Genomic DNA, 9,971 nt, shown 5'->3' with positions numbered 1-9,971 from the left:
GTCCGTCTGTATACAACTAGCAAGTCTGTGTAACCAAGTCTTCTCTCTCTGCATACCCTAGCCTCCATCTCTTGCATAAACCAGGACCTTCTTCTGTATAATCTAGCCTATCTGTATACTCTAGCCTGTCTTTTGTACACATTAGCCTCTCTGTGTAAACTAGCCGGTCTACTGTATACACTAGTCCATCTGTATACACTAGCAAGTCTGCATACTCCTGCCTCTCTGTGTAACCCAGCCTCTCTCTCTCTGTATACCCTAGCCTCCATCTCTGCATACCCAGGACGTTCTTCTGTATATAATCTAGCCTATCTGTAAAAAATAGCCTGTCTTTTGTACACATTAGCCTCTCTCTATAAACTAGCTGGTCCTCTGTATACACTAGTCCGTCTGTATACACTAGCAAGCCTGTGTAACCAAGCCTCTCTCTCTGCATACCCTAGCCTCCATCTCTTGCATAACCAGGACCTTCTTCTGTATAATCTAGCCTATCTGTATGCACTAGCCTGTCTTTTGTACACATTAGCCTGTCTGTATAAACTAGCCGGTCTACTGTATACACTAGTCCATCTGTATACACTAGCAAGTCTGCATACTCCTGCCTCTCTGTGTAACCCAGCCTCTCTCTCTCTCTGTATACCCTAGCCTCCATCTCTGCATACCCAGGACGGTCTTCTGTATAATCTAGCCTATCTATATACGCTAGCTGGTGTTTTGTACACTTTAGCCTCTCTGTATAAACTAGCCGGTCTTCTGCATACATGAGTCTCTCTGTATACCCTTGGATGTCTTTTGTATACACTAGCTGCTCTTTATACATTAGCTCTCTGTATACCCAAGCCTCTCTGTATACACTAGTCCGTCTGTATACACTAGCAAGTCTGCATACACCAGCCTCTCTGTGTAACCCAGCCTCTCTCTCTGCATACCCAAGATGTTCTTCTGCAGACATTAGCCTCCCTATATAAACTAGCCGGTCTTCTGTATACACTAGTCCGTCTGTATACACTAGCAAGTATGCATACTCTAGCCTCTCTCTCTGTATACCCTAGCCTCCATCTCTGCATACCCAGGACGTTCTTCTGTATAATCTAGCCTATCTGTATACACTAGTGCATACAGACAGACTAGTGTATACAGAGGACCGGCTAAAGTGTACAAAGACAGGCTAATGTATACAGATAGGCTAGATTATACAGAAGAACGTCCTGGGTATGCAGAGCGCTCAGCTTCAAGGGATGGCCAACGTGAGTAATATGAGGGACACTCCTCACCCCCGCCCCCACCTACCAGATCTGACTTTCATCCCCTTGCCCTCTCTGCCCCGGTCATCTGGTGGCAGTTTTATGCACTCCCTGGCCCCCACCCATTCATAATCCTTACCGACCTTTCCTTCTGCTGCTCACAGGAACACACTGGATGACTTGTCTAATTAACCAACTTGTACAAGACACCGCTATCCTCCTGTCTGACACCAGTCCCCCTTGGAGGCTTTACCCCTCACTGTTTGAGTGGTCCCTGCCTCTCCCTGGATGCTCCACATATACCACAACGACATTGTCAGAGGGGCACCACTTGACAGGACACGGGGCTGTCATGCCGGTGGCATCTCCCATTGGAGGAAGGGATGATGGCCCCAACCCCTTGGCAGCATGTTCTTTCATGTACAGACCAGGGCGGCTCATCTTCCATTCTGGAGTCTTGACCTTAGATGGGGGAGTTGCACTTTGGGGGGTCTGAGTGATACCTAGTGCGCTGTACTGGAAGGGCTTGACATTCCTGCATATGTGTCCCCTCCCCCTGGATGCTCCACACATACCCCGACGACATTGTCGGAGGGGCACCACTTGACAGGACACAGGGCTGTCATGCCGGTGGCATCTCCCATTGGAGGAAGGGATGATGGCCCCAACCCCTTGGCAGCAGGTTCTTTCATGTACAGAACAGGGCGGCTCATCTTCCCTTCTGGAGTCTTGACCTTAGAGGGGGGAGTTGCACTTTGGGGGGTCTGAGTGATACCTAGTGCGCTGTACTGGAAGGGCTTGACATTCCCGCATATGTGTCCCCTCCCACTGGTTGCGCCCCTCGCCCCCCCCTCTGGCCCCCACCTTCTCTTTGCCGACATTGCCTTCTGCAGCTTTCGGGGACCCTGGATGACTTATTTATTGAGCCTATTGGTACGAGACACTGCTTCCCTCCAGGGTGACTCTGGACCCCCCTGGAGGATTTACCCCTTACTGTTTGGGCAGTCCCAGCCTCCCTCTGGATGCTCTACACAGCCCCTGATGGCGATGCAGGAGAGACACCAATTGGCGGGCCCCAGGACTGCTGCTCGGATGAAGTCTCCCGTTGGATGGAGGGATGGTGGCCCCAGCCCCTTGCCTGCTGGATTTTCCATGCACCGACCAGGGCTGCTCCTCTTTCATCTTGATATGGTGACCATGGAGGGGAGGAATTGAAATTTATGGGGTCTGGGTGTTTGCTGGTGGGAGTGCGCTAAAGGACTTGACATTTCCGCATGTTTGTCCCCTCTCCTCTGTTTCCCCCCTCCCTTCCCCCCTTCCCACCCTTCCCTTCCCTCCTTTCCCTCCCCCTTTCCCCCTTCCACTCCCCCTTTCCCTGCCCCTTTTCCCCCCGGGGCGTGGACGGGGGAGAGGGGGTAAGGAGAGGACAATCTGCATGTACTTTAGGGGTATGGGACGGGGGGTGGTGGATCCCATTCTGTGATGCCTTTTCTGTTGTGACGGGCTCCCTCGTGCATGCCTACGTTTAGGGCGAGCCGAGGAGACCCCTCAGTGCTGACAGTTATATGCTCTACCTCTGTTTTGGTTATACTATTGTTTTTTGGTTCTATGATGTTACTGATTGTCTTTTATTTGCATACCGGTATCAGACGTGACATTTACCACTGCCGGGACTGGGGGGACTAGGATTCGGGGGCTCCCTCTCCGACCTGTCTACCCACCAACCCAAGTAGGACAGCGCTTTAAACCCAGTGTACATCTGGTAAGCGCTATAGCATAATTGTGCTGTTTTTGTATACCCTTCCTGTACTGTTGAGTGTGGACAACCCTTAATTTCCCTCTCCCCCTGGGGTTGAGGTGCCCGGCCTCTTTTTCCCTTTACCTTTCCTTCCATTTGCCCTTCCTTTCTCCCCCTTAGTTCCCGCCATGCATTACCTACCCAAAACCTACCTTGGTTCAACTTTCTTTACTTTTCTCTGACGTCCCCCTCCCCCTCCCCGAGGAGCGAAGGCAGACTCAGTCAAGGTCACCTCTCTAAACGTTAAGGGACTGAACTCCCCTGAAAAACGGTGGATCCTCCTGTGAGAACTGAAGACTTCTTGTACTGATGTGGCCTTTATACAAGAAACACATTTTAAAAATACTAGCCTCCCCTTTCTATGGTCGAGATCCTTCCCTAAGGTCTACCACTCTACTAACCCCTCCTCTAAGACCAAGGGAGACTCCATTCTGATCTCTAGCAGGCTCCCCTGGGTTCTCCAGGATTCTCTGGTGGACCCGGGGGGCCGATATCTTTTTCTTAGGGGCCACATTGGAGAGCGCCTTTTTACATTTGCCACTGTGTACCAAGACACGTTCCTCAGAACTACCCTGCACAGATTATGTGACTTTCGGGAGGGCCAGTTGATATTAGGTGGGGACTTTAATGTCCCCTTTAGCCATCGGTTGACACTTCTGCCTCTTGCTCCTCGCTCCTCATTTCCTCTAGAAAGCGGATTACTAAGTGTTTACTGAATGACCAATTAGTTGATGTCTGGCATCTGCAACACTCTGGGGAAAGGGACTACTCTTTTTGCTCTTCCCCTCACAAATCATACTTGAGGATAGACTTCTTCTTGATTCCACATGACCAACTGCACTTGGTGAGCTCTTCCTCCATCGGCCATATTACTTGGTCCGACCACGCTCCTGTAGCCCTTACCTACACCCTCTCTAGGAACCCCTCACCTAGGTCTCTATTCTGGCGCCTTAATGAGAGCCTCCTCCAGATACCGGAAGTTTTAGCAGATGTAACCAGGGAATTGGACCTTTATTTCCAAGAAAACTAAACGCAGGACTGTGACCCGGGGATAATTTGGGAGGCTCACAAGTCAGTACTCCGCAGGGTACTTATCAGGCACGGGGCGCTCATCAAACGAACACGGAAGGAACAGCTTGCTAATCTGTTTCGTGAACTTGCCTCTGTGGAAGCGAAACATAAACATGCCCCCTCACGGACCTTAGAGATTGAATTGGGGACACTCCGTACCCATATTGCTGACCTACTCCATTATAAAGCGAAAGCGGCACTCCAGTTTTGGCGTAAACTGACGTAGGAGTCAGGGGACAAATGCGGAAAAATCTTAGCCAGGTCGGTAAAGGAGTTGAAATCTGGCTCTTACATACCACAGTTGATAGATGAGAATGGCCAGAGGGCCTCTACCCCAACCCAAATAGCCGAAGTCTTTGAAAAATGTTACTCTGATCTCTACAACCTGCCCGATTCAGGGTCTGGACAGGACAATATAGACAGATATGTAACCGGTTCTGGTCTACCAACCCTCTCATCGGAATCACGGGAGTACTTGGAGGACCCGATCACACTGGTAGAAGTCCAGACGGCCATGGGACCTCCGAAGGTGGGTAAGGCTCCGGGCCCTGACGGATATACCGCACAATACTTTAAGACCTTCCTCCCTATTCTCGGCCTGCGCTTGGTGAATTTATTTAATACTCTGAGCTCAAATGGAGATTTTCCTGAGGATACCCTTAGAGCCCACATCTCGTTGATACCTAAGGAGGGCAAAGACCCGGGCCTATGTGGGAGCTACAGACCCATTTCCCTCCTAAATTCGGTCCTAAAACTATTCTCTAAAATCCTCGCCACGTGATTAGCACATCACTTGCAGTCCCTTATACATATTGACCAGTTAGGTTTTATTCCCACCAGGGAAGATAGGGACAACACCATTAAGGTGCTTACCCTGATCCATAAAGCAAAGTCATCTGGGACCCCTTGTCTTTTCATGAGTACTGATGCCGAGAAGGCTTTTGATCAGGTCAAATGGACATTAATGTTCTCGGTCCTTCGCCATATAGGTCTGAGTGAACGGATGCTGGCATGGATAAGTAAGATATACTCACGCCCTTCAGCTCAAGTCAAAGCGAATGGGGGTCTCTCATCTCCCCTTGACATCGGGAATGGGACCAGACAGGGTTGCCCCCTGTCGCCCCTATTATTCGCACTGTCATTGGAACCCTTTCTCTCCACAATTCGACAAAACTCAGACATAACGGGACTCCAAACGGGTACTATTGAGTGCAAGATATCTGCCTACGCGGATGACATGCTGTTCTCGCTGACGAATCCCAGAGTTTCCTTGCCAAATCTCCTTCGGGAATTCCAGATATACGGGATACTTCTTGAAATCAAAGGCCATGGGGGGTTACAGTCCCCCCGCAAACGTTAATAGACTTGCAGTCCAATTTTCGATTTAAATGGACCCATACAGCCCTTAAGTACTTAGGTACTTACATTCCACCGGACATCGCGCGTACGTTTATGTTGAACTTCCCCCCACCCCTTGTCACTAAGATCCGCAGTTTGCTTCACGGGTGGCATTCTGGCCTCCATTCCTGGTTCAGGAGATGCAATCTCATTAAAATGAACATACTCCCTAAATTTACTTATCTTTTCCAAGCTCTCCCGATCCAGATTCCAGTCCCGTTTTTTAAGCAAGCTCAATCCTTGCTCACTCAATTTAACTGGGCCCACAAAAATCCCAGACTTAAGCGGTCACGGCTGACATTGTCTAAACAACAGGGAGGGTTGGTTCTTCCTGACTTGCGACGCTACTACCTGGCCTCCCATCTGGGGCGTGTATTGGACTGGAATCGAAACAAACTTTCTAAGCTCACTCCCGAATTCCGCTAAGAAGCGCCATGTGGGGGGGGGCGTGGCCTGGACAGCAATGGAGTAGGACGCTTGTGACCTGAGCTCCGCTCCTACCGCGATCTCCTGTAGTGATCCTGGGTGCCCACTGACTATTTTACCTACGATCTTACCGGTGTAATACCCGCTACTTTCTCGTGCATACATTGGGACGATGTCTCCGACGAAGAAGCAGTCTGCAGCGGCGGCATCTCTTGAAAAGTTCCGGCGGGACCATGAGGGCCAACATGGCGAACAGTCCACTCCGGCTGCAGAACCTGCTACCTCTGACACGGCGAAGGTGCTTGAGGCGATTTCTACCTGCCAGACCACACTGACAACTAAGCTTGAGGAGGTTAAGGTGGATGTCTCACTTATCCGACAGGACATGGCTAAACTGCGTGACAGAGTGAAGGAAACTGAAACCCGGATCAGTCAGGCCGAAGATGTCCTGTTCCCTCTGCAGCATGCCCAGGAGGATGTGCAAAGGCAGCTCCAGCAGCTGGCCCAGAAACAGGACGACCTTGAGAATAGGGCCCGTAGATCTAACCTCCGCTTTATCGGCCTGCCAGAGGGCTCCGAGGGGGCTGACCCGGCGACATTTTTGGAATCTCTCCTGATTAGGGCCTACAGTAGGGAGGCGTTTTCTACCTCATTTATTATTGAAAGGGCCCACAGAATGCCTGCCTGTCCGCCGCCGGAGGGGGCACCTCCACGCACGTGCATTGCTAAGCTGCTAAATTACCGGGATAGGGATGCCATCCTTCGCCTTACTCGTGAAAAAGGCAACATCCCGTTTCAGAACGGACATATCTCAGTGTTTCCTGACTTCTCCGCAGAAGTTCAAAAACGTCGTTCCCGATTCGTGGAAGTCAAGAGGCGCCTCAAGTACGCCATGTTGTACCCGGCCAGACTCCGCGTAGTGGGGGAAGATAGGGCCTACTTTTTTGAAGATCCTGAGATGGCGGTTTCCTGGTTGGACCAGAGAGACGCGGCTCGAAATCGGCCACCTCGAGACTAAAATCGTTGGAAGATTTGTGAGTACTCTATCTGCACCCCCCTTTCTATTTGCCCGTGTGCAAGCAGATCGCTGTTGGACTGCCTATGCGTGGTTCATTATCCTCAGTCCCTGAATTGATGCTTCTGTTCCCCCTCTCTAACATGGAAGGGCGTTGCTCTTGTTGACTGAACATGTACTGCTGCCTATGGCCACGCTCTGCGGGCATCCCCCTGGTTCGTTACACAATACCCCTTCCCCCTCCCTCTTAGTTTGGGGGACCCGCTTGGCGGGCTCTATTGGGCCCTTTCCCTGGGGGGGTGGGGGGGACGCGGGTCATCTGGACTTGCTGCATGGGACTGCAGAACTTTGACTTTCTCCTGATACATGCCCTTTACTGGACTGTTATGTCCCGCTGCTGAACTGGGCACCGCACCAATGGGAGTGGGGTGGGAAATGGACGCATGGTCCGGCTCCGGCCTACAAGCCGGGTTATGATTGGAGAAGACTTGGTCTTGTCACTGGGTCCATATCTGGCAAAGTCCACCCCCGTGACTTATTGTTATTGACATTGCCTAGTGTTCTATGGTTTGTTTTGGGAAGGGAGCTCCAGCCAAGTTGGGGTGGCTGAGAGCAGGGAGGGTGGGAATGGGTTGTAGTTATTATGTTATAGTATGTTATGTTTTATGCTTAGTTTATGGCACAAGCTTTATTTGGTTATGGAACAGACAAATGTCTCTTTTTCATGTATACTCTGATGAATATGGGAATGGATACTGCTTTGACGGGTGGTTTGGATACTATTTTCCTCCTTGTGATATTGGCTGAGACCACGCCATGGGTACCCTGAAGTTGCTGACGTGGAATGTCAGGGGGATTCGGGATAAAATTAAGAGGGCGGCAGTGTTTGGGTGTCTCAAAACTTATAGAGCGGATATCACAGTCCTGGTGGAGACGCATGTAACTGGGAGATTGCAATTAGCTTTGCGTCGCCCGTGGATTGGATGGGCCTGCCACGCCACCCATACGTCCTATTCTCGCGGGGTGTCTGTATTGATATCTAAAACGGCACAGTTTTCCTTGGTTTCTTTGCAGACAGACCCGCAGGGCAGATATATATTTATACACTGTTTATTGCACGGAGAACAGTACATTATTCTCGCCTATTATGTACCCCCGCCTTACGATCATAGACTAATTACAGAGGGATTATCTTTTATGGCTCAACACCCTAATGTCCCAGCAATTTGGCTGGGTGATTTTAATATGGTTTTGAATCCGGGGGTGGATAGAATGAGCTCTACTCGAGGGGATCATTTTCCGGGAGATACTGGTCTAGGTCGCACGTTTCAGGAATTCTCTCTTACAGATCTGTGGCGATTTAAATATCAGGCTAAACGTGTTTACTCCTGTTTCTCTGCAACTCACTCCACCATGCCACGTATAGATTATATTGCTGTGTCCGCCCAGTTGTTACCCAGGCTAGTAGACACGGGCTATTATGCTAGATCATTGTCAGACCACGCTCCTTGCTGGGCAACTTTTTCCTTGACCCGACCTACTGGACCGAAACCATGGCGGCTTCACCCCTTCTGGTTAACCGCCTTGAGTGACAGCGAAGACTTAGGGGATGAATGGGGGTTTTTCTTTACTACTAATCAGGGGACGGCTCCGGTTGACTGTACCTGGGAGACTTTTAAACTGCACGTACGCTCCCCTTTAACACACCGGATTAACCGTTTGAAGCGTACCTCCAAGACTTTGCTATCTAATGCCCTACGGGAGCTGGACTCGGTGACCACTGACTTCACTACTGACCCCACACCTGCTAAGGCCCAGGTATTACGACACCACACAAGGCTAGTAGATCACCTCCACATTGAACAGGCTAAGCAAAAGTTGTTTTTTGTTAAGCAACGGGTGTTTGAACAAGGAGAGAGGGCGGGAAAGTTGCTGGCCTACTTGGCGCATCGGGACTCCAAGCCCCCGGTGGTGGTTTCGTTGACTGACAATGGGGGTGAGGAGGTGACTGATCCGCCAACAGTGGCCACCATGTTTCGTGCTTACTATGCTGCCCTTTATGAGTCGCAGGTACATAGGCCGAGGACTGAGACGGGGGCGTACCTCCGAGATATCTCTCTTCCCCACCTGTCTGAGGCTCAGGTTGAGTCTCTTGAGGCCCCGATATCGGCAGATGAGATTAGGCTAGCGGTGGCATCCCTTGCAACGGCTAAGGCCCCTGGACTGGATGGTATTCCCCTGGATTTCTATGCCCACTACTCTGAGACACTAGTGCCAGAATTGTTGAGATTATATACACACATATTTGACTCCGGGTCCCTACCTGATACTCTACGGCAGGCAGTTATTATAGTGATACCCAAGCCAGGAAAGGATCCCCACTGCCCGGATTCCTATCGCCCCATCTCGCTGCTCCAAGCAGATATTAAAATTTTGGCTAAAGTATTTGCCACCGTCTGAGTGGAGTCATCCTATCACTTGTTCACCCGGATTATGCCCGGGAAAAACACGGCCATTAATATCCGCCGGTTATATATGAATATCCAGGCTGAGCATGACAAAGTAGGCTCGAGGGTGGTGTTGTCACTGGATGCCGCTAAGGCGTTTGATTCCATTGAGTGGAATTATCTTTGGGAATGCTTGGGTAAATTTGGGTTTGGCCCCAATTTTGCTAAATGGATTACTCTCCTATACTATCGCCCAATGGCTAGAGTAGCGGTTAACAGATGGGTGTCGGACCCCTTTCAGCTGGGCCGTGGCACACGTCAGGGTTGTCTCCTATGTTATATGCTTTGGCGGCATAACCGTTGGCTGCTGCACTTCGGGCACACCCGGCTGTAGTAGGCCTCCGACGCGGTTCTCTGGTGGAATCGGTAAGTATGTATGCGGATGATACTTTACTGTATTTAGAGGACTCGGGTCGGTCGTTGGAGGCTGCCCTGGGGGTCATAGAGGAGTTTGGTGGTCATTCCGGTCTGCGTATTAATTGGACCAAGTCGCAGGTTCTACCCATTGACTT

This window comes from Lithobates pipiens, unplaced genomic scaffold (assembly GCF_037356315.1).
Source record: "Lithobates pipiens isolate NorthernLeopardFrog02 unplaced genomic scaffold, aLitPip1_a1.2 Scaffold_25, whole genome shotgun sequence".
Lineage (NCBI taxonomy): Eukaryota > Metazoa > Chordata > Amphibia > Anura > Ranidae > Lithobates > Lithobates pipiens.
The sequence above is the reverse complement of the archived record's forward strand: the minus strand, read 5'-3'. Positions refer to the sequence as shown.